This window comes from Lynx rufus, unplaced genomic scaffold, assembly GCF_022079265.1.
Source record: "Lynx rufus isolate CCGP_SWC_20201006 ecotype Redwood Valley unplaced genomic scaffold, mLynRuf1.p SCAF_1, whole genome shotgun sequence".
NCBI classification, from domain to species: Eukaryota; Metazoa; Chordata; class Mammalia; order Carnivora; family Felidae; genus Lynx; species Lynx rufus.
Window position 1 is genome coordinate 198,832,557 of NW_025814823.1, and position 24,529 is coordinate 198,857,085.

The window sequence follows — 24,529 nt, forward strand, 5'->3', positions numbered from 1 at the left end:
CCCAGTGGCATCACCATGGATAATTCAGATCTCTGTCTGCCATAGCCCTCTTGTAAGCTCCATACTCATTTCCAAATATGTTCTGGACATTTCCTACAGAATATCTGCCAGTCTGTTCTTCCTTCTTTGCTAGCTTCCTTCCATCAAGCAAATAGGCACCAGGGTATAAAGAAGATCCTGCTTTATCCCTCATGGAGCTGGTTGGTGAAATTGGCACTCATGGAAACTACATGCTGTGTGCTATGGTTAGGGTGTATACAGGAAATTATGGAACTTAGCAGACCAGGGAGGTGGGGTAGTAGTCAGGGAAGGCTTTCTGAAGCAAATGGAAACTAATTTGATTAACTGAAGCTAAAGTGGGATGGGAGAAAGGTAGAGGATGACATTTTTTCCCAGGAGGGTTGACAGAAACCAGACACGTAAGAGCCCGTTCTGCCTCATTCATTTACTGTACCAATATTTGAGTGCTCTGTGTGAGCCACTCACTGTGTTAGTGGTAACCAAGACTGAAATGGTCGCATGGAACTTAGACTTGAGAGGAGTCAGAAACCAAGTAGATGGAGGGCCATTGGCTGAGATGAGACATCCATGAGAGCCAGGGAAGATGAGAGCAGTTTTGGATGTTGAGTTTGAAGTGCCTGTGCCCTGATGGAAATGTCCTAGGCAGTTGCACAAAAGTCTGGAACCCAGAGAAAGATTGAGGCAGACATGGAGTTAGAAGTTAGTCCATAGGTGGTAACTGAGGGGCTGTGAAATAGAAAATAGAGTGAAAGAGCATAGACACGAGATAGGAACAGTGAACCGACAACAGATAGCCTCCCTCAGTCATTCCTTTTCCTCTGCAAGCCTGAGAAGGAAGGATCACATAGGTAAAAAGGAATGTAGGAAGGCGATGTATTAGAAAATAAGAGAAAAGCATTTCAAAGAAGAGAGGGAAAAAGTCATATCAGAAAAAAAAATGAAGACCATCCATTTGGATTTCACCAAAGAGATCATTCATCAGACTCCCAGCGTCCCATCCCTGCTGGCTGACCCCAGATGTGCTGCCTCTTGTGTTTTTCCCTCTGATATTGTTAGCGTGCAGAAATGCTCCCACAGAGGAAACTTCAGTTGCCCCTGACTGCTACCGTCCCTTCATCTTCTACCTGTACCCTGAATTTAGCCCCCCTTCATCCATTCTACTACCACCCAAGTTTCGGCTGCATTTCTTACTGTAATGGATTGTTGCAAACGTCCTCTGAAATGCTCTGGTATTACTATTCACTTTAGCCATACTAGCTTTCCCATCATTTCCTCAACAGGTTACATGTGCATCGAGATTTGGGCCTTTCACATAGGCTCTTTCCTCTGCCTGGAGTACCCACTTTTCTTCCTGTGTGGGCAAAACTAGTCATCCTTCAAACTCCTGTTCCTCTTCTCCCAAGAAGCTTCTCCTGGCAGAATAACTTATCCCTTCCCTTGAGTTCATAGAGCATTCTGTTCATACCTGTTTTGTGGCATCTGTACCAGTGTGTTACTTATTCATTACCAATCTGTCCATCTGCCCCATTTACATGAGTTTCAGGGTGAACACTCCAAGAGTTTGAGGTGGTAGTGTTCACAGACTGGCATTATCCTGGGTTCATAACTATTTCCCTGTGGCTGTCCTAATGGCAGGAATACAGGAGATACTCAAATATTTCATGTTGGAAGTAATAAGATGTGTAGTAGCTGTAGGAAATATAAACATGAACAGTAGCCAACTTTAGGAGAAGAATTGAAGGATGTGTTTCCAGATAAACATGGTAATTTTTAGTTCCTAGATGTGGCAGTGGAAAGAATCTGCTGGGTTTTTTTCCTTTAGTTAAAAAAAAAAAAAAAGTCATTTGTAAAGTTAAAATGTAGGAGATTAGGAAGAGGGGCGGGAAGGGAAGCATTCTGTTACTCCAGGGAAAGAAGCTAGTGCTCTGAGAGAACCCTTACTTCCCTTATTGCTGATAATGCTGGCTCTCTCTGCAGCAGCTGTGCCTGTCTTTCTCTGATTAATTCTAATGAGACCTTTATCTCATTAACATATCAGAACTCCATTCATTCACCTTGCCTGGAGGTCAGAGATTACAGCAGAATCTAAAATTCAAAGAAGTGGGGGCACCTGGGTGGCTCGGTCAGTTAAGCCTCCAACGTAGGCTCCCGTCATGATCTCAAGGTTCTCAAGCCCCGAGTTGGGCTCTGTGCCGAAAGCTCTCGGAGCCTGGAGCCTGTTTCTGATTCTGTGTTTCCCTCACTCTCTGCCCCTCCCCTTCCCTCTCTCTCAAAAATGAATAAAAATATTTTAAAAATAAGTCATTAAAAATAAAATAAAATTCAAAGAAGTAAATCAACAAGCAAACCTAAAAGAATTACAAAAAAAAAAAAAAACTAAGTGAAATTTTACTAAATATTGATTTGCACAGTATAGTGACAACTCCTCAAAGACACCTATCAAAACATACTAGTGTCTAAGACAGGGAGTGACTTGGAAGAGAAATAATATGTACATAATAGAACATTTATCACACTAAGAACTTAATCAACATAGCAATTTAGGAGAGTATTGCTAATTACAAATTAGATTTCTGTAAGGATAATCTAGCAATCTAATCTACATGGGCTGGGTAGAAAGTAGACCTATTATTTAAACATGAGAGAGGGGTACCTAGGTGACTCAGTGGGTGAGGTGTCCAATTCTTTTTTTTTTTTTAATTTTAATTTTTTAATGTTTATTTATTTTTGAGAGAGAGAGAATATGGGAGAGGAGCAGAGAGAGAGGGTGGCACAGAATCTGAAGCAGGCTCCAGGCTCTGAGCTGTCAGAACAGAGCCCAATGCGGGGCTCAAACCCATGAATCGCGAGACCATGACCCAAGCTGAAGTTGGATGCCCAACCAAATAAGCCACCCAGGCACCCCAGATGTCCAACTCTTAATTTCCTATCAGGTCATGATCTAACTGTTCGGTTCGTGAGCTCAAGACCTGTGTGGGGCTCTGAGCTGACAGCATGGAGCCTGCTTGGGATTCTCTCTCTCTCTCTCTCTCTCTCTCTCTCTCTCTCTCTCTCTGCCCTCTACCCCCACCCCACTTGCACACACTCTCTCAAAAATAAATAAACATTAAAAAAGTAAACATAAGAGATCGATGCTTCAATATGAGCTATAGATAACATTTTAATTAAGAAGTCATCAATTCAAATGCCTGCATGGGACAGGCAAGTCATGTAAACAGGCCTAGTGGAGGGGTCCAGAGGGGTGGGGAGTCGGGGGCCTGTAGTGACCTGAGGAGAGTGCACCTCATCTAAAGTGGACAAAGACTCAGCCCCTGCCCCTTGGTGACATGCCAGAATACAGGCCCTATATTGCCATATGGCTTGATTTTTCTAAGAAGCAACTAATCTTCATTTGTATGTAAAAATGTCCTGATTTTTAAAATATTGTGTGAGTCCAATGACATGTGTCTGAAGGCAACATTTGCACTATTGGCTTCCAGTTTGCAACACTGATTTTGAAAGTCCAAGTTACTTCTTACCTGCCTTAATCCTTGCTGGAGAAAACAACTGAGCCCTGAGAAGTGATGCTGCGTTGCATGAACTGTATTTCTCCTGGAAATGCTTTAAGATCTTCAAGGAGGCCAGACCACAGCACAACAGACATCTGGAGGAGAAATGCCCATTTCCATTCAAGGTAGTATAATTGATTTTCCCCAGAGCAGCTTTGGACCAGCTCCTCCTTTGGAGAAAATTTCTGCTCCCTTAAAATGACAAATGTCATTTAAATGTCCCCTGTCATAATAAGAGAAGACAGGCTGCTTAGCACTAAACATTTTCCCCATCCCATTCTATGCATATTGACCCAGCTGAGAGAACATGTTTATAAAAATCAAAGGGGGGGTGTGTGTAGCAGAATGGATCAGATGCCTTTTCAGTGGCAGAGACAATACTGACATCAACAAATTTGCTTAAAGATCTACAGAGCCACTAAATGCCATTTATGTCTAACCTGACTCAGAACTATACCTAGAGAAGAATTTTAAAAGGAAAAAGCATATATTAGATTCATTTAGTCTAGGGTACTACACACATACACTTACATCGAAGATACTGGTTTTATAGCGGATAAATAAAAAAAATAAGATTCAGGTAAATAAAATATTTTAAGTGAACAAGGACAGTTTTCTTTTTAGGAAATCTTGTGAATGAATTCTATAGGAAAGAGTCCTTTTAATATATGAAGTAGGGTATGTAGAGGGTCTTTATAAATTTATATTCATATATAAATTTATACAAATAAATTTATATTCATATATAAATTTATACAAATTCTATAAATTCATGTTTCTATATTAAATATCTGGAGATGAGTCTGGTGGCTAAATCAGGCATGCAGAAAAATTACCAACCTGAAATATTTTTTTAAACAGCATTGTTATCCTGGGAAGCACATCAGAGGCTTAAGCTTCATGCCTTGATGCAACGAGGCAGGACGGGTTGGGAGCCAGCAGAAGACATAACACCGTGTCATTTCTGTGTCTAGAAGGAAAGGATATTTGCACTGCCAGGTGGACTGTTAAAGCTGAACTCTCAGGAGCAAGAGACTAGCCCCAGTGAGCTAGTCAGGCTTTCCTGTACCCCAGCGGACTCTCAGGGGACCCAGCTTCAATGGTAAGCCAAACTCCTACTGGGAGGAAAAGGGGGGCACAGACCTGTCTAACTAAACTGCAGTTTTTCTTTTTAGAGGAATCCAAAGAATTCCTGTTTGTGCATTGCCTGTTTGTGCTGTTTATTGGAATCTGGGCTTCTATAAATTTTAAGCCAAGGGGATCAGCAAATTGAAGTGTGGTCTGGATCTGAAGTTTTTTAAGTGCAAGTACTTGGAGGAGCTGCTTGCTGGGGGGGAGCACTGAGAAGGGCAACTCAGGCACAGCATTTGTCCTTCATTCAACCCTCAACTGGTTCTAATAAGAACCTATGATAGAAAAGAATCTCCATCTCTGGCTCCGACTGGTCTATAAATACTTTTCTGGCCTTCATGGAGGGGCAAGGTATAGGGAGAGAAGAAAATAGCAATAATACCAACCTTAGCGGTTAGTATGACTTGACTGAAAATTTTCAGGATATTTCTGTTGATTTGTTTCCCTGTGTTCAGAGAGTCTTAAGAACTGGCCACGCTTAGTTCACCAACAATTTAACAAATATTTCTTGATCACTTAAATGTGCCTGTACCAGAGATAAAAATATTAAGAAATCATAGAAGCCTATGGGGATGGGGACAAGGAGAGTTGATGTGGAGAGAAATAGACACAAACAGATCATTTGATCATTTCAGTACAGTGTGTTAGTCAAATGCACATATGTGTAGATATATATGCAAGTGCATATGTTAATATAGACAAATATATATGTGTATACTTATATGTGGGTATGTGTGTGTGTGTGTACATATAAAATACCAGGTGCTAATTTTATGTAAGTCACTGTGTTAATTATATTACAAACATTATCATACTTTTTTTTATATATATATATATATGAAATTTATTGACAAATTGGTTTCCATACAACACCCAGTGCTCATCCCAAAAGGTGCCCTCCTCAATACCCAACACCCACCCTCCTCTCCCTCCCACCCCCCATCAACCCTCAGTTTGTTCTCAGTTTTTAACAGTCTCTTATGCTTTGGCTCTCTCCCACTCTAACCTCTTTTTTTTTTTTTTTCCTTCCCCTCCCCCATGGGTTCCTGTTAAGTTTCTCAGGATCCACATAAGAGTGAAACCATATGGTATCTGTCTTTCTCTGTATGGCTTATTTCACTTAGCATTACACTCTCCAGTTCCATCCACGTTGCTACAAAAGGCCATATTTCATTTTTTCTCATTGCCACGTAGTATTCCATTGTGTATATATACCACAATTTCTTTATCCATTCATCAGTTGATGGACATTTAGGCTCTTTCCATAATTTGGCTATCGTTGAGAGTGCTGCTATGAACATTGGGGTACAAGTGCCCCTATGCATCAGTACTCCTGTATCCCTTGGATAAATTCCTAGCAGTGCTATTGCTGGGTCATAGGGTAGGTCTATTTTTAATTTTCTGAGGAACCTCCACACTGCTTTCCAGAGCGGCTGCACCAATTTGCATTCCCACCAACAGTGCAAGAGGGTTCCCGTTTCTCCACATCTTCTCCAGCATCTATAGTCTCCTGATTTGTTCATTTTGGCCACTCTGACTGGCGTGAGGTGATACCTGAGTGTGGTTTTGATTTGTATTTCCCTGATAAGGAGCGACGCTGAACATCTTTTCATGTGCCTGTTGGCCATATGGATGTCTTCTTTAGAGAAGTGTCTATTCATGTTTTCTGCCCATTTCTTCACTGGGTTATTTGTTTTTCGGGTGTGGAGTTTGGTGAGCTCTTTATAGATTTTAGATACTAGCTCTTTGTCCGATATGTCATTTGCAAATATCTTTTCCCATTCCGTTGGTTGCCTTTTAGTTTTGTTGGTTGTTTCCTTTGCTGTGCAGAAGCTTTTTATCTTCATAAGGTCCCAGTAATTCACTTTTGCTTTTAATTCCCTTGCCTTTGGGGATGTGTCGAGGAAGAGATTGCTACGGCTGAGGTCAGAGAGGTCTTTTCCTGCTTTCTCCTCTAAGGTTTTGATGGTTTCCTGTCTCACATTTAGGTCCTTTATCCATTTTGAGTTTATTTTTGTAAATGGTGTGAGAAAGTGGTCTAGTTTCAACCTTCTGCATGTTGCTGTCCAGTTCTCCCAGCACCATTTGTTAAAGAGGCTGTCTTTTTTCCATTGGATGTTCTTTCCTGCTTTGTCAAAGATGAGTTGGCCATACGTTTGTGGGTCTAGTTCTGGGGTTTCTATTCTATTCCATTGGTCTGTGTGTCTGTTTTTGTGCCAATACCATGCTGTCTTGATGATGACAGCTTTGTAGTAGAGGCTAAAGTCTGGGATTGTGATGCCTCCTGCTTTGGTCTTCTTCAAAATTCCTTTGGCTATTCGGGGCCTTTTGTGGTTCCATATGAATTTTAGGATTGCTTGTTCTAGTTTCGAGAAGAATGCTGGTGCAATTTTGATTGGGATTGCATTGAATGTGTAGATAGCTTTGGGTAGTATTGACATTTTGACAATATTTATTTTTCCAATCCATGAGCAGGGAATGTCTTTCCATTTCTTTAAATCTTCTTCAATTACCTTCATAAGCTTTCTATAGTTTTCAGCATACAGATCCTTTACATCTTTGGTTAGATTTAATCCTAGGTATTTTATGCTTCTTGGTGCAATTGTGAATGGGATCAGTTTCTTTATTTGTCTTTCTGTTGCTTCATTGTTAGTGTATAAGAATGCAACTGATTTCTGTACATTGATTTTGTATCCTGCAACTTTGCTGAATTCATGTATCAGTTCTAGCAGACTTTTGGTGGAGTCTATCGGATTTTCCATGTATAATATCATGTCATCTGCAAAAAGCGAAAGCTTGACTTCATCTTTGCCAATTTTGATGCCTTTGATTTCCTTTTGTTGTCTGATTGCTGATGCTAGAACTTCCAGCACTATGTTAAACAACAGCGGTGAGAGTGGGCATCCCTGTCGTGTTCCTGATCTCAGGGAGAAAGCTCTCAGTTTTTCCCCGTTGAGGATGATGTTAGCTGTGGGCTTTTCATAAATGGCTTTTATGATCTTTAAGTATGTTCCTTCTATCCCGACTTTCTCAAGGGTTTTTATTAAGAAAGGGTGCTGGATTTTGTCAAAGGCCTTTTCTGCATCGATTGACAGGATCATATGGTTCTTCTCTTTTTTTTTGTTAATGTGATGTATCACGTTGATTGATTTGCGAATGTTGAACCAGCCCTGCATCCCAGGAATGAATCCCACTTGATCATGGTGAATAATTCTTTTTATATGCTGTTGAATTCGATTTGCTAGTATCTTATTGAGAATTTTGGCATCCATATTCATCAGGGATATTGGCCTGTAGTTCTCTTTTTTTACTGGGTCTCTGTCTGGTTTAGGAATCAAAGTAATACTGGCTTCATAGAATGAGTCTGGAAGTTTTCCTTCCCTTTCTATTTCTTGGAATAGCTTGAGAAGGATAGGTATTATCTCTGCTTTAAACATCTGGTAGAACTCCCCTGGGAAGCCATCTGGTCCTGGACTCTTATTTGTTGGGAGATTTTTGATAACCGATTCAATTTCTTCGCTGGTTATGGGTCTGTTCAAGCTTTCTATTTCCTCCTGATTGAGTTTTGGAAGAGTGTGGGTGTTCAGGAATTTGTCCATTTCTTCCAGGTTGTCCAATTTGTTGGCATATAATTTTTCATAGTATTCCCTGATAATTGTTTGTATCTCTGAGGGATTGGTTGTAATAATTCCATTTTCATTCATGATTTTATCTATTTGGGTCATCTCCCTTTTCTTTTTGAGAAGCCTGGCTAGAGGTTTGTCAATTTTGTTTATTTTTTCAAAAAACCAACTCTTGGTTTCGTTGATCTGCTCTACAGTTTTTTTAGATTCTATATTGTTTATTTATGCTCTGATCTTTATTATTTCTCTTCTTCTGCTGGGTTTAGGCTGCCTTTGCTGTTCTGCTTCTATTTCCTTTAGGTGTGCTATTAGATTTTGTATTTGGGATTTTTCTTGTTTCTTGAGATAGGCCTGGATTGCAATGTATTTTCCTCTCAGGACTGCCTTCGCTGTGTCCCAAAGCGTTTGGATTGTTGTATTTTCATTTTCGTTTGTTTCCATATATTTTTTGATTTCTTCTCTAATTGCCTGGTTGACCCACTCATTCGTTAGTAGGGTGTTCTTTAACCTCCATGCTTTTGGAGGTTTTCCAGACTTTTTCCTGTGGTTGATTTCAAGCTTCATAGCATTGTGGTCTGAAAGTATGCATGGTATAATTTCAATTCTTGTAAACTTATGGAGGGCTGTTTTGTGACCCAGTATATGATCTATCTTGGAGAATGTTCCATGTGCACTCAAGAAGAAAGTATATTCTGTTGCTTTGGGATGCAGAGTTCTAAATATATCTGTCAAGTCCATCTGATCCAATGTCTCATTCAGGGCCCTTGTTTCTTTATTGATCGTGTGTCTAGATGATCTATCCATTTCTGTAAGTGGGGTGTTAAAGTCCCCAGCAATTACCACATTCTTATCAATAAGGTTGCTTATGTTTGTGAGTAATTGTTTTATATATTTGGGGGCTCCGGTATTCGGCGCATAGACATTTATAATTGTTAGCTCTTCCTGATGGATAGACCCTGTAACTATTATATAATGTCCTTCTTCATCTCTTGTTACAGCCTTTAATTTAAAATCTAGTTTGTCTGATATAAGTATGGCTACTCCAGCTTTCTTTTGGCTTCCAGTAGTATGATAAATAGTTCTCCATCCCCTCACTCTGAATCTAAAGGTGTCCTCAGGTCTAAAATGAGTCTCTTGTAGACAGCAAATAGATGGGTCTTGTTTTTTTATCCATTCTGATACCCTATGTCTTTTGGTTGGCGCATTTAATCCATTTACATTCAGTGTTATTATAGAAAGATATGGGTTTAGAGTCATTGTGATGTCTGCATGTTTTATGCTTGTAGTGATGTCTCTGGTACTTTGTCTCACAGGGTCCCCCTTAGGATCTCTTGTAGGGCTGGTTTAGTGGTGACAAATTCCTTCAGTTTTTGTTTGTTTGGGAAGACCTTTATCTCTCCTTCTATTCTAAATGACAGACTTGCTGGATAAAGGATTCTCGGCTGCATATTTTTTCTGTCTAGCACACTGAAAATCTCATGCCAATTCTTTCTGGCCTGCCAAGTTTCAAAAGAGAGATCAGTCACGAGTCTTATAGGTCTCCCTTTATATGTGAGGGCACGTTTACCCCTTGCTGCTTTCAGAATTTTCTCTTTATCCTTGTATTTTGCCAGTTTCACTATGATATGTCGTGCAGAAGATCGATTCAAGTTACGTCTGAAGGGAGTTCTCTGTGCCTCTTGGATTTCAATGCCTTTTTCCTTCCCCAGTTCAGGGAAGTTCTCAGCTATTATTTCTTCAAGTACCCCTTCAGCACCTTTCCCTCTCTCTTCCTCCTCTGGGATACCAATTATGCGTATATTATTTCTTTTTAGTGTATCACTTAGTTCTCTAATTTTCCCCTCATACTCCTGGATTTTTTTATCTCTCTTTTTCTCAGCTTCCTCTTTTTCCATAACTTTATCTTCTAGTTCACCTATTCTCTCCTCTGCCTCTTCCATCCGAGCCGTGGTGGTTTCCATTTTGTTTTGCATTTCATTTAAAGCGTTTTTCAGCTCCTCGTGACTGTTCCTTAGTCCCTTGATCTCTGTAGCAAGAGATTCTCTGCTGTCCTGTATACTGTTTTCAAGCCCAGCGATTAATTTCATGACTATTATTCTAAATTCACTTTCTGTTATATTATTTAAATCCTTTTTGATCAGCTCATTAGCTGTTGTTATTTCCTGGAGATTCTTCTGAGGGGAATTCTTCCGCTTGGTCATTTTGGATAGTCCCTGGTGTGGTGAGGGCCTGCAGGGCACTTCCCCTGTGCTGTGGTGTATAACTGGAGTTGGTGGGCGGGGCCGCAGTCAGTCCTGATGTCTGCCCCCAGCCCACTGCTGGGGCCACAGTCAGACTGGTGTGTGCCTTCTCTTCCCCTCTCCTAGGGGCGGGATTCATTGTGGGGTGGCATGGCCCGTCTGGGCTACTTGCACAATGCCAGGCTTGTGATGCTGGGGATCTGGCGTATTAGCTGGGGTGGGTAGGCAAGGTGCACGGCGGCAGGGGGGGCAGGCTTAGCTTGCTTCTCCTTAGGTGATCCACTTCAGGAGGGGCCCTGTGGCAGCCGGAGGGAGTCAGATCCGCTGCCAGAGGTTTGGCTCCGCAGAAGCACAGAGTTGGGTGTTTGCGCGGAGCGAGCAATTTCCCTGGCAGGAACCGGTTCCCTTTGGGATTTTGGCTGGGGGATGGGCAGGGGAGATGGCGCTGGCGAGTGCCTTTGTTCCCCACCAAACTGAGCTCTGTCGTCCCGGGGCTCCGCAGCTCTCCCTCCCTTTGTCCTCCAGCCTTCCAGCTTTCCGAGCAGAGCTGTTAACTTAGGACCTCCCAGACGCTAAGTCGCGCTTGCTGTCGGAACACAGTCTGTCAGGCCCCTCCGCTTTTGCAAGCCAGACTCAGGGACTCTGCTTGGCCGGCGAGCTGCCCCTCCGCCCCGGCTCCCTCCCGCCAGTCCGTGGAGCGCGCACCGCCTCGCCACCCTTCCTACCCTCTTCCGTGGGCCTCTCGTCTGCGCTTGGGTCTGGCGACTCCGTTCTGCTAATCCTCTGGCGGTTTTCTGGGTTATTTAGGCAGGTGTAGGTGGAATCTAAGTGATCAGCAGGACGCGCGGTGAGCCCAGCGTCCTCCTACGCCGCCATCTTTCGCACCTCCCCAAACATTATCATACTTAATATTCACCCAGAAAGGTTGTTTTGAGAATTGTCATTCCCAAATTATAAAGGAGGAGAATGATTTTCCCAAGGTCAAAAAGCTGGTAAGTGCAGGTTAGCCTGGTGCCAAGTCTCGGTTTCTGGCCACCACTCTGAGCTTCCTCTCATCTGAAGGAGACAGAAGAGTAGAGGTGATGGCTGAGGTTTTGTTTTTTCTTTTGTTTTTGGTGTATGTCTTTTGCATAGGTAACAAATTCACAGGACTCAAAACTGAACAACATAGAGTGTAAAGTAAGTCTTGCTCCCATACCGACTCTCCCATACTCTCTACTCCCAACCCTCTTCACTATCTCTATCCAAAAACAAAAACTTTTGTAGTACCTTGCTGTTATTCAAGAGTTCCCTTACACAAACATGTTTATCCCTCCTCCTTCATTACACAGATAGGCACACTATACACATTGCTCTGCCCCTTGTTTTTTAAATTTAATGATGTATCTTAGAACTACTTCCGCGTCGGAGTTTAGTATCCTCATTCTTTCTTACAGCACCATAACATCACATTATATGGATGTACCGTAATTTATTGAAATGTCCCATTCCCCATTTGATAGACGTTCCTGGGTACAATCTTGACCATGCTACCTTATGGAACTGTCTTACTGCTGGTAGAAATTTTTCTGTTGTTTCTTTTGGGTTTTCCTGGATGACAGTATCCTTTCCAATATTATACTTCTGATTTCCCTTTCTTGTATCATGTCCTTGTCTATTACAAGACCTGAGTTTTTAAAGGAAAAGGGCTTAGTCAAAGAGAGGATTAGTATTTGAGGCAGAGAAAGCATCAGAAGCACAAAGATACAAAACACCATGGTGGGTGCTGAGAAATACAGGAAATCAGGAATGTTGTAGTGTAAAATAATACAAGGTGAGGTGTAGAAGGAGTGAAGGGGAACGCATGCTATAAGGAAACCGTGCTGTATGAGGATGGGAGGCGTTTGCAATGAGGGACATGAAAGGATCAGTCAATGTAAGACAGATCCATTGAAAGTGGCAAGCCTGAGGGAACTATTGAATGATTCCACGTGAAACATGATTAAGGTAAACAATGTCTGCAGGGAGAGAAAAGGATGAAGAGAATAATACTTAGTAGATAAAACTGGCAAGCCTTGGTGACACCGAGGCATGAAGATGGAGAATCTGGATGGATAGACAGTGTCTATAAGTGAGATAAAGAGAGCAGAGAGATAAGGAGAAATTTGACTTTCAAAATGGCAATCTTGAAGTGTAACTCACTAAACAAATGGGAGGTACTATGGTATCCCAACTTTACTACCTGAGTGGCCTCATGGGTGTGTTGGTCTCTTGACAAGTGGTAAACTTTGGACCTAAACACAGATTTGTTAATGCTAAAATCAGCAATCATTCCACTGTGTGTGCTGCTTTCTAAATAAGCAGAGCGTATGAAAGAACATAATTGAAAACAAGCACAACTGATTAAAATGAGGAGAAAAGCTTCAGGAGAGAATAGTAGAGTAAGTGAGCTAGATAGACAGACTGGGACCACATAGCAGAATCCAAACAGTTGGGGCTTTGATCCAGTCCGGTGACCCAAATTTAGAGAATACAACAGAAAATAATAGTTTTTTTTAGATTATGCACATTTTAGGTAATCCGTCTCCACCAGCTCTGTTGGAAAGGTAATCTACCATGAGCCCTGGACATCCCTGCACATACTTGCTTGGTATGTCAAGAAACCAAGGCCCTAAGGCCCTGGCCACACTTTATCTAGGCCATTTGTCAGGATGTGTTTGCAGAGAGCAACCTTGAGGCATGAGGTAAGGTCTCCCTCTGGGACAAAGGGGAGGCTGTTTACTGCTGGCTATAAAACAGTGGGTTACCCAAGCTCAGTGTCCTCTGCTGTAATGCAGTTCGCTGCATGTGCAGGTGGCCATCTGGGCCCTGCTGGATTGCCCCTGTGGGATTTGGTGGAGGTGGGGAACAAGAGGAACCAATGCAAATGTGCTGGTGGTGATGCTGTTTGCTGTGCCCTGAGTATTAAAGTCTTTTCTCTCTGAAGTATAAGTAGATGTCTTCTGCCAGCATTCATGAAACAGTAACAGGCTAATTTATTAGCTTAGAAATAAGATGAAGTCATATCCTAGATCCTGAACATCTCTGCCCCTGACACTGTTGGGTCACGGTATTCAGTTTGCCCTTCTCAGCTTCTGGGAGCCCCGTTAGCAGCCAAGAGATAGATATATCAAGAAAAACAAGGCCAGGGAGCCCACTGGCCCAGGCCCTTTTGTGCCTGAGTGGAGCCCCCCTGAAGCCTTCTCTCTTCATCCTCATTGTTTCTTCATGATATGAGAGGACATCATAGCTTATGGCACTGTCATTATGAATGTTGTTTTTGTAAGCTGAGAGAGTGAGGCTAGACTGTTCAGGGCCTTTCTAAAAACTCACCACTGAATTTCCACTCAACCATTTTTTTTTTAACATTTATTCATTTTTGAGAGACAGAGACAGAGCATGAGTGGGGGAGGGGCAGAGAGTGAGGGAGACACAGAATCTGAAGCAGGCTCCAGACTCTGAGCTGTCAGCACAGAGCCCAACGCAGGGCTTGAACTCACACACCGAACCATGAGATCATGACTTGAGGCAAAGTCAGACGCTTAACCGACTGAGCCACCCAGGTGCCCCTCCATTCAACCATGTCTATGCTCCTGTCTCTCCAGTTTACTGACTGTGCTCCCCACCCTGACCTTTTGCCATGCCACCGGCATCAATCAGTAGCCCAGAATCACCATTACTGATAGGAGCAGAGAGAGATCTGCGAGAGGAAATACAGAATCAACTCAGGAATTCATAGCAATCCGTTAATTGCTCTCTCATTATTTTTATAACACTTTCTCCATGGTAAGTAATCCTTTGCTTTAGCCTGAGACCCAAAAGGCCTCTCACAGCCATAGGAGAAAGTGTAAATCAGAAATAAACCAGCTCATACAAGGCTTGGCTTATCATCATCTGGTGGTTCACAAAACCTCAAGGCTTGAACTTAAGTTACACTGATCCCAGATAGCCAGCACCACTCAGAAGCAAACATTTCTGAGGATGATTCATAGAAGTCTCAGCTTCAAAATATTTCTATGAACTATTTTCAAGTACAACCCCAACATTCAATGATAGCCAGAAATATGAGGAGACAAGACCATGAATAAGAACCAACAGAAGCACTAAACAACAGTAGACAAGGAATCTATGGGTTGGAATCATTAGACACAGCCTGTATGATGATGGTTTCCATATCCTCGCACAGATTTCCATGCTTGGCTGATGTAATCTGGAATGGCACATAAACTTTCCCCTAATCAGTCACTTGTTCTCTCCCCTCCAGTCATTCCCATCTTCTCCTAAAACTTCCCCCTTTCGTTCTACCCTTTCCAGAAGCTTCTCTGTCTCTTTTCCCTCAGACATCTTCTCTTCTGCTTTCTAAGGTACTCAGATTCCCCTATGTTGGTTAATTATGCAGGCTCTGGAGAAACCCTGTCTGAATTCAAATCCTGGCTCTATAGTTTCTGTAGGGTAAGTTGCTGAACCTTTAAGCCTCCTTTCCACATCTGTCATGTGCACCTACCTCAGAGGGTTGTTATTAGGATTAAAGTAATTAATACAGGCAAAGTGTTTATAATGGTACATGGCATTGGACAGTACTCAGTAACTACTAGCTATGAAACCCACAAACCACTAAGCGTTAGTGTTAGGGTTATATAGTCAGGGCACATAACCAGCTACTTCCAGAGGGAGCTTCTCTTCTGGATGTCATTTTATTCTTGGGCTTCTGTCATGTCAGTCTTCCCACCAACACTGGCCCCAGGCACCTACTGCCTCTCTAGAGCTATGGCACAAGTTTGGACGGAAATCCACGACCCACCCCACTCATGATGAATTTCCTTAACACCAGCGCCACATGAGGGGGTCCAAGTGTCTTTTTACTTTACCACAATACTGAAAGAAAACACAAGAGAAGGCAAATGAAACAAACCCTTCAGCTTGCGAGGTGCAGGTCCCTGTTCCTACCATAACTCTTAAGCCTCCAGCACCCCAGGTTGGGTGCCATTCTCCTGCCTGTCTCAGAGCAGAGCAACTCCCTCACAGCTTCTGAAGGCAGGGGATGGGAGGTTCTCATGGGCTTTTCTCCATCACCCTTCACTCTAGTTCTAGAGGCCTCTTAACATGCAGAAGAAACTATGTGCCTACCATGAGAACCACCATTGCACAACTTGACTGTTCTGTAACTGAGGCTGAAGAATGAGTCTAATTGGATTCTGGCAGGGGAAGACGGGTGACAGGACTCTGGTGACTGTCCAGAGGAACAGTGACTTCACCCAGGTGGGCGTTAGCTCCTCTGTATGAGGAGATCATCCCCACGTCAGACCAAACATTACAAGAGCACCATGCAGGTCCGGGACATGTTTGTCCTCATGTGCCCTCTTGCCAGGCTCCCTGCTTTGCTCTCTATCCTGGGGCCTGACCTCTGATGGCTGCATTTTCCTGGCTCCCCAGTCAGCTAATGTCCAATGGGGCTTGGCCACTGGATGTGGCGGAGGGACACTGTTAAGTGGGAAGAAGAGAAAAACCAGAGTATCTCCCCATCTCTGTTCACCTGCTGCTTCCCCCTCCAAGCCCACCATTACCAAGGTCTGTGGGTAAAACTGGCCTCTGACTTCTAGCAACACTGCCTCTTCCTCTTGACCCTCTAGACTTGGAATAGAAATGGCTTCCTAATCTCTGGGTTGCAGCCTTGGTGGTTCAGTGGTAGAATTCTCGCCTGCCTAATCTCTGGGTTGCCTCACTGGCCCCTGTTTGTCCTCCTCTCCTCCATCATCTGCATTAAATATTGCACGCATTAAATCACCTATTTCAAGTGGTCATCATGGTTTCTGCTTTCCTGGGGAGGACTGGACTGGTCAAATATCTTCTCAATAATATAACCATGCCCTTCATATAGGAAAGAGTATACACATATGATAACATGGGCTAACATTAACCAGACATCCTTCTCTTTACCTGATGCAACAGTGTTGTAAGGGAAGAAGCCAAGCTTCATTTCCTCTCTTCATTGTTTTCAAGCTCACTGTTAAATTTCCTGGCTTTGTACCACCTCTTTGAACCAGCTGACCAGAACTTCTTTAATTGTGTTACCATTCACAGCACTATGTTGCCCACGTTCCCTCTTCCATCAATATTTCTTTTACATACTTGTCATCTTTTTGTCAGGAAGCTTCACATCTCATGGTTTCAGCTCTTAGGTATATGTATAAAATCTCAGATTCATACCTCCAGCCTTGAATGTTTTCTAGGCAGGCCCTTGGAAAGAAAGGATGAGAACATGTGTTGCCGTGACCTGCCCATCCGTGGCCCAGCCAAGGCATAAAGGATCAAGCTGTTTTTTCATTCTCCCATCTCCTCATATTCACACAGTGTCCATTCCCCCAAACTGAAACCCTTGAAATCTTTGGACTTCATACAATGAGCAATATAGAATTGTCCTCGAGCAGGAGCATGATAGGATTAATCTTTTCTTTTAGTCTCCACCTCCAAACCTCTGTGCCTGGCTTTTCAAAACCCCCATTTACCAGCCCCACCTACCTCTAAACTCAACTTACAGCCTCCAAAATCCCAACCTTCACTCTGATCAGGCTGGTCTCTTCTCTGAGCCCCTTCACAAGGAAGGACCACCACAACCCTGTCTCTTGGACTGAGAAATCATAAAGCAGAATGATGTGACAGCATGAAGTCCAGGATCAGACTGCCTGGTTTCAAACCCCTGTTCTAGCTCTTACAGACCTTGGACAAATTGCCCCTCTCTATGCTTTGGTATCCTCAGCTGGGAGAAATAATACTATCTCTATCATAGGGTTGTTGTAAGGAGTAAGCGTCCTAACACGTGTACTTAGAACATTCCTGACAGGTCACATGTGATTGGAAAACTAGGTGGCAAGGAACTTCTTTGCCACCTATTCTTTGCCATAGCTTGGCTGTGTCACCATGTACTTATCAAGCAGAAATACGACTTTCCGATTTTACCCAATATTTTATGTCTTATTCCAATTGCACAGAAGTACAGACTCCTGTTAAGTCTGAGAAAAGAACTGCTCTGTTTACAGGATTCCTTTTCCTCCCTCCCCTCATCCAAATTCAGTCCCATCCTCTGAGAACCAGCCTGAGTCCCACTTCTGTGAAAGTCTCTCCCATTGCTCCAGACTACTCCAAACTCTCCTTTCTGAAAACATTTGTGTGGTAGGTCCACACCATACAAATTAGCAGTGAATTGTTTTTGTGAGTCAGTGTGTTCTGTTGGGGTTTCCAGGGGTCCCCTCAATAAATATCTCTCTGCTTTTCAAACTGAGTTCTCAGTAAATGAAGAACTATATCAAGAGGTTTGCAGGTAGAGCCCACATTATCACCTTTATTTTTGGCTGAGCTGAATTGTAGGATATACTATTGAGTGATGGTCCAGTGGGCCTCTGACTGCATGGGGAAATGTATCTTTTCCTCATGTAGTTGCCCCCAAAGCTACTCCACTCCAGGGAAATCAGCCCACCTCTACCACAGACGACAAGCATGTGAGTGCCAGTGGTATATTTAAGGAAAAGTCCTCCTCCTACAAACCAAGAAGTGGGATAAAACACCCCCTACCACCAATCCCGCAAGGACTTTTGATGCAAACTGTTAAACTCTTTGAGGGCAGGACCTATATCTTAAGCCTCTCATGCAGTCTCTGTACTACTGAGAAAGATGTGCACATAACAGCTATTCACTAATAATAAGTTCAGGCTGTGTTCTAATCACTTTCCATATATGAGCTTAATCAGCCCTTATAACAACCCTACAAAGTAGCTGGTATTAACACTCATGTTTCATAGATGAAGAAACTGAGGCATAGAGTTCACAGTGTCAATAAGTGGTAAATCTGGAATTTAGACAAGTTGGGCTTCAGAATTCATGCTTTTAATCACTATCTGATACTGCTGTGATTGAATTTCAAGGGCAATAGTGTTGGTAGAAATGGGGATTGTGAGAGATCAGAGCTGGTTGGGAACAGCTCTGATAATAGCAAGTTAAGGGAATGATAATAGCAAGTTAAGGGATGGTGACTGACATCTAATACTTAGAATCACTGGAGAAGGTTCTATGGCACATTTACTTTTTTCTAAACTATCAGAAATCCTGTGAAATAACCAAATTATGTACTACTACATGAACTTGGAAGGAACTCTGTGAATTCATTCCACTGAACTACTGACATAATTTCTTTATGTAATACTTAATCAGGAGCGCAAAAATGAATCAAAGAGGCTCACACTTGATTGAAAAAGAAATAGTATCTGGCTCTATGACTTAATTGCTCATATGATTAAACTATAATTTGTATTTTAATAGACAAGGAGGTTTTTCTTTATTGTGGTACAGGATGATGTGAAAGTTAAAATCCTTTCCAAATATTAATTATATTTCACCTTATAGCTTTACATTGTATTTCCATGATCAATTGCAGTCTGAATTGAAAGAAAGAAAGAAAGAAAGAAAGAAAGAAAGAAAGAAAAGAAAGAAAGAAAAGAAAGAAAAGAAAGAAAAGAAAGAATAGAAAATAGCCTTCATGTATTTTGCCTGTGTACCACTAGAGGACACTATCTAGTCTTGTATCCCTAAGTGTTTTGCTTTGTTTCCTGTGTGTTTAAGGAGGCGAGGCGTGAAAGGAACTAACATTCTGTTGCAGGTTTATTATCGTGAAGTCATCTAAAGTAGAAATAAATTTCAAATCAAACCTGCTGATATGCTTTATTTGATGGTGGCCACTGTTCCTTCAGTGCCTACTACAGGCACCATTCTGTGCCAGGTGCTTTAGGTATATTACCTGTGAATTACACAGCATTAGCCTTATTTCACAGGTGAGGTGAGGTAATTGGAGATCAGGAAAGTCATATACCTTCCCCATGGTCACACAGTTGCACAACAAGGACTTAATTTAAGCTGTGAACCCAGACTAGGATTGAATTAAAAAAAGAAAATTTCCATAATGCCAGTAACTGATTTCCTGACCAGAGGCCCAAAGAAGTTATTCCATCTAATAGAACATTTGGCAGTTCAGTTTGATAATGGGACATTATAAGGAGTGTAGGATAAATACCAGCAACAACTCTGAATGTCATTTACAGCTAAATAGAGTCCAACAAAACAGCTAGCTAGATTGCTTTTTTTAAATTCCACTTAATCTGATTAGTTCCCACCCTGTTTGCTTAAATGTGGTGTAATAATTTAAGGGCCAGATATAACAAGATCGTTTAGTTCATAAAGGAACTATATTTATACCTTAGGCCTGTGGGTGACTGTCATCAACTAATTTTTTTGGGTGATCCTGACATAAGTGTTTATGCCTAGGAAAGGGGCCATTTTTACATGTAACATCGATGGATCTTGATAGTATTATTTCTGGTATGAAATTGTGCTATAATTCATTTTCCCACAAACATGGCTATATTTAGCAGTGATTTGCATTAAATTTATCCCATATACTAAATAATGACTCCATAGAAATCGATCAGGCCTGCACTTTATGCTATCAGGGTTAATATCAGTTCCAGTATTGTCCTGAATCTTCACCTGTTAATTAAGATCATAATGAGCTTAGAATTATTCATTATAATACCCGTACATTTCCTGGTCTAGGATCTGTTTAATAAGCAGCTTCTATTATTTTCATATGAGGAAATGGAAAATTTCAGTCCTGATGGTACCAATTATATATAGAAAAAGGCATCCAGATTCATCCTGTATGAAACACATCCCCAAGATGAAACTACTTAAACCTTAATCTTCAAGGATATGAATAAAGAGCACATACTATCTATCTGTGAGATACAGGACTAAGACTTATGTTTGTTCTGTAACCTTAGCCTACCAAGCCATTTCTATATTAAGTTTGTTCAATGGAAAGTCATAGAGCTAAAAAAAAATCTAGAAAAAAAATACAAGGAAACTTGGAAACTTTATATTAATTTCACATATTCCAAACACTCATTTCAATTGAGTTAGACATCGGGCAACTTTCAGCAAAGAAATATCTTAGACTTGCATCAGATTTTTAATTCCCCTTCTCCTCTGGAATCTTGGAGCAGCTGTCCTCCCCAAATGAGCCAAATGAGTTAATGTAGGTTTGTTTTTTAAATTACCGCCTATTCCAGTGATAAATAAGCTAGTTACTTCCATTAACTAAAAGCCTCTGAAAGAGAGTGACAGCATCTAAGGATTTTTAAATCTGTCTGTAGAAGCACAGCCTGCCGTGCAGAGCAGGTCTATCACAGTATTGGTGGAAGAAGTAGACTCAGGCACGCACAGGAGACAGACCCAACTATAGTCTGTTTTGTTTCCCAACTTTCCAAGGCCTTGGGCCTCTCTCTTGGGCCTGAGATTTATCCTTTCTTATTCAAGGCAACAGTTGTCATGTTTGACAGAAGCAAGATCCAGGTCATAGCAGATCAGGTGACTAGAAGTTCCAGGATCTGTGTCAGGATTTCCCCTGAGGTCGTAGGCAAGCTATCCACTAGGGCCATGGTCCTCTGAGGTGCCTGGAGCATCCACTTCGCTGTTGGTAGAAGGCTTCAGTTTCTCACTACCTAAGCTGTTCCATAAGGTTGTTCATGCCATGGCAATAACTGCTGTGTCAAAATCCCCTCTTCCATAGAATGTGGACTTCCTTAATGATTTTAGCCCAATGCTATAACTTTTCAGTCACTCTCAGTTTTTAGAAGAGTTACTGATGGCTGTTAAAACAATGACTTTCTATCTTCAAGATCCAGTGATTTGTTTCAAACCTCTACTTTCATATGCAGTTAATGGCTGTCTTCTGTCCCACCTCCTGTCCTAATTCCTACAGCAAAATGGGGGTGTGGATGTGGTCCAGCTCACACACACCTACCAGTGTTATTCCATCACATACCTTACAGATAATGGCCAGGGAGGAGGGATAAGAAAGGGAGTAGTGCCCTGTGGGACCCAGCTCATTGTCCTTGTGCTCAGTGTGGACAGATGGAGACTGACAATGTCATCTGACAAGTGATTTGCTCCCAAGAAGCAGGTCAAGGTACTAGGGGCCCCTTTTGAAAGGGATTCATTCTCAATTTCAGGCCCAGCTCCCGAGCTGGCAGCCCGGTGTCCTATTCCTCTGATATGTACCCCTTTTCACCCAATACTGTGCTTTCCCAGATAAAACCAGAGCTCTAAATATGATCTACTCACCCCAGCCAACTCCTAGGTCTTCAGGATTATGTATGATCCATCTTCCAAATCTCTTGGGCTTTGAGTGGGGACAGTCTTGCCCCTGCAGTCCCCCCTCTATGCCATCTCTTCCAATATCCTTATCCTCTTATCCTCTACCCTGGTAGCACAGGAACTGGACAGTGAGCCTAGCACCCCATAACTATCCAGACAGGGACTGAAACCCCCAAACCTATGAGCAGTCCTGTTGATAGCTCCCTCCCTTGACTTCGAGGAGGAGAAGCAACCCAGACCCACCCCTGCCCTTGTTTGGGGAATAAACAGTTCTACATGAGTGGTGTACTTCTACAAAAGGCAACAGCCTTCTCCCTTTCGACCTCATAGTAGGGTATGAGATGGTGGTGCTGGTTCTGCTTCCTGGTTCCTCTTAGGCCCTGTTGAGGGATAGAAGGCTCAACAGCTGTCTTCTTAGCAATTTAGAATGTGGGGTCTTTAGTCCACTTGATCCTCAGCTGTGAGCTTTAGGTCTGTGTTAGTCACCAATACTCAGCAGCTGTTACCCGTGTTTAACATTAATCATCTTTCCCTCCAGCCGCACTCTGATCCTTCACTGCCAATCTTGGATGGTGATGTTTCCCTGTAGGGTGATCAGTTCCCCAGGGATAAGGGACCTGTTTCAGTATAAAACCATGATACTCCTTGGCAAATGGGAAAGTTTGGTCACTCTATCTCCTAATTTCCATGACTCCAACCACAACCTGTGAGTAATTCAATTCCTTCTCTATCTTAATTGCTTCTGCTCTGTTAATTAATTATGCTTCCTCTACATCTAACAGCCGTGTATCTATGCACCCCCTTTTTTCATTCTGCAACTATCTAAACTTCCGCTAGTGATTCTGAACCTTGGTTTCTCATTGGAATCACCAGGACAATTTAGAAACCTCTGACATCTGGATCCCATCTCCAGAGATTCTGATTCAAATGGTTTAGGGTTGGCCCTGAAAATTTACCAGGTGATTATCATGTCTATTATCCCACGTGAACTACTACCACTGATGATGATCTTCCCAGCTTAAGTCATCCTTTTCTCATCCGTCCTTCACACTGCAGCCAGAGTTCTCTTTCTAAAACACCAGGCTAATTATGTCACAGCCCTGCTTAAGACTCCCCTGTGGGCCCCCACTGCCTTGAGGCTAAAGCTCAAACTCCTCAGCAAGACAGAAGGGGAGCAGCGCATGGGAGACACAGCAGGAGAGGCAGGCAGGAGCCCAATCATGTAGGACCTTGAACCCTTGGGCTAAACTACTTACACTGCTTCACACACCCCCATGCTCTATGGCAACACCATCTGTTGTTCATTTAAAAACTACTTACTGAGCACCTACTATATGCAAGGCATTAGAGATACACAGGTCATAAAACAATCCTCATCCTTATCCTCCAGAGCTAGTAGACTAGATCATAAAGTGACCACAGCCACAGCCCTCAGCCCATGTAGAACTGATCATGCCCTTCTTTGTACCTACCTTGTAACCTGAATATGCTTCTACACTAATATCTGTAACCCTTATTAAAGCTCTTTGTTCATATGTATGTAACTTTTAAAAAGCCTTTGTGTAAGTGCCTTGAGGTCAATAATTATAGTGCTTCCATTGTTGTATCTGCAACACCGAATATAGTGCCCAGTACGTAGCAAATGTTCAATCAGCAGTTTCCCAAATGAAAGCCAGGAAGGATGGTGTAGTCTGACTTCCCACATAACTGTGTTAGAGTCCTGAATTCCACTTCCTTCATCCGTTAATAATCCCACAGTTCTATGCTTTCCACAAGAATGAATGAATTCTAAAAGAATTAATCATGTATTCAGAATGGTCTAAGTTAATTTGTCAAACAGGCATTGTGTGTGCCTGGAAGCAGGAATCTTCTCTCACAGGGGAAGTGAAGGGATGACCAACTTATTCTTCATATGGCTCCTAAAAATAAAATAATACCTCAAGTCATCAGTTAAAATCTTAGCAGAGATTAGCTGCATTTTAGTATGGCCTTCTACCAGGATACTGGCACAATCGAACACAATCTGAAGATAAAAAGGGAACAGTACTTTTAATAGTAGAAAGATGTGGTGAAGCTTGTTTTGGTCAGGAGTTGTAGCCCCTTACTTGTGTAATTAGGAGGACTAGAAGGAGCCACAGAAAATCTTACGGCTCTGCTAAGCCCCTGATGGAACTTGCACTGGGAATTCCCAGACCCTGCAATCCAGACTGGTGGGACTCAGCCTTGACAATGCTTCCCAGGAGCAGGGAGAGCCATGCTGTTGCCCTCTTAGCCTCTCCTCCTGAGTTGTCAGTTACTCTGGAATACACTTCATTATCAGTACCATAGTTTTTATTCAATTCAAACTCCTCAGTGCAAAGAGTGTCCTATTTTCTCCAGGAGTAGGGCATAGATTACTCTGGGCTGTATACAAACCTCACAGCCTGTAGCTCTAAAGACCCAGCTGAGTCTCTCACACGATCTCCAAAGTCTCCTTGACTCACATACTTGTCTCTGGTCCTTCGGGTCATCTGAATCTCGCCAATAATTGGTTAACACCTTTATATGTTTTATTCGCATTTGCATTTTCTCCCAACACTTGATAATTTAAAAACTGCAGCCCCACAGTTGGGTACTACCTAGTGTAGTTACTCCTCCCCTAAACTTAGTACCAATATATTCTTTCCCCAGGTTACTGGTTAAGTAGAGAGATCAACTATCCTGGTCGTCCTGGGCCTGAGTGGGTTTTGTACAGAGAACTGAGACG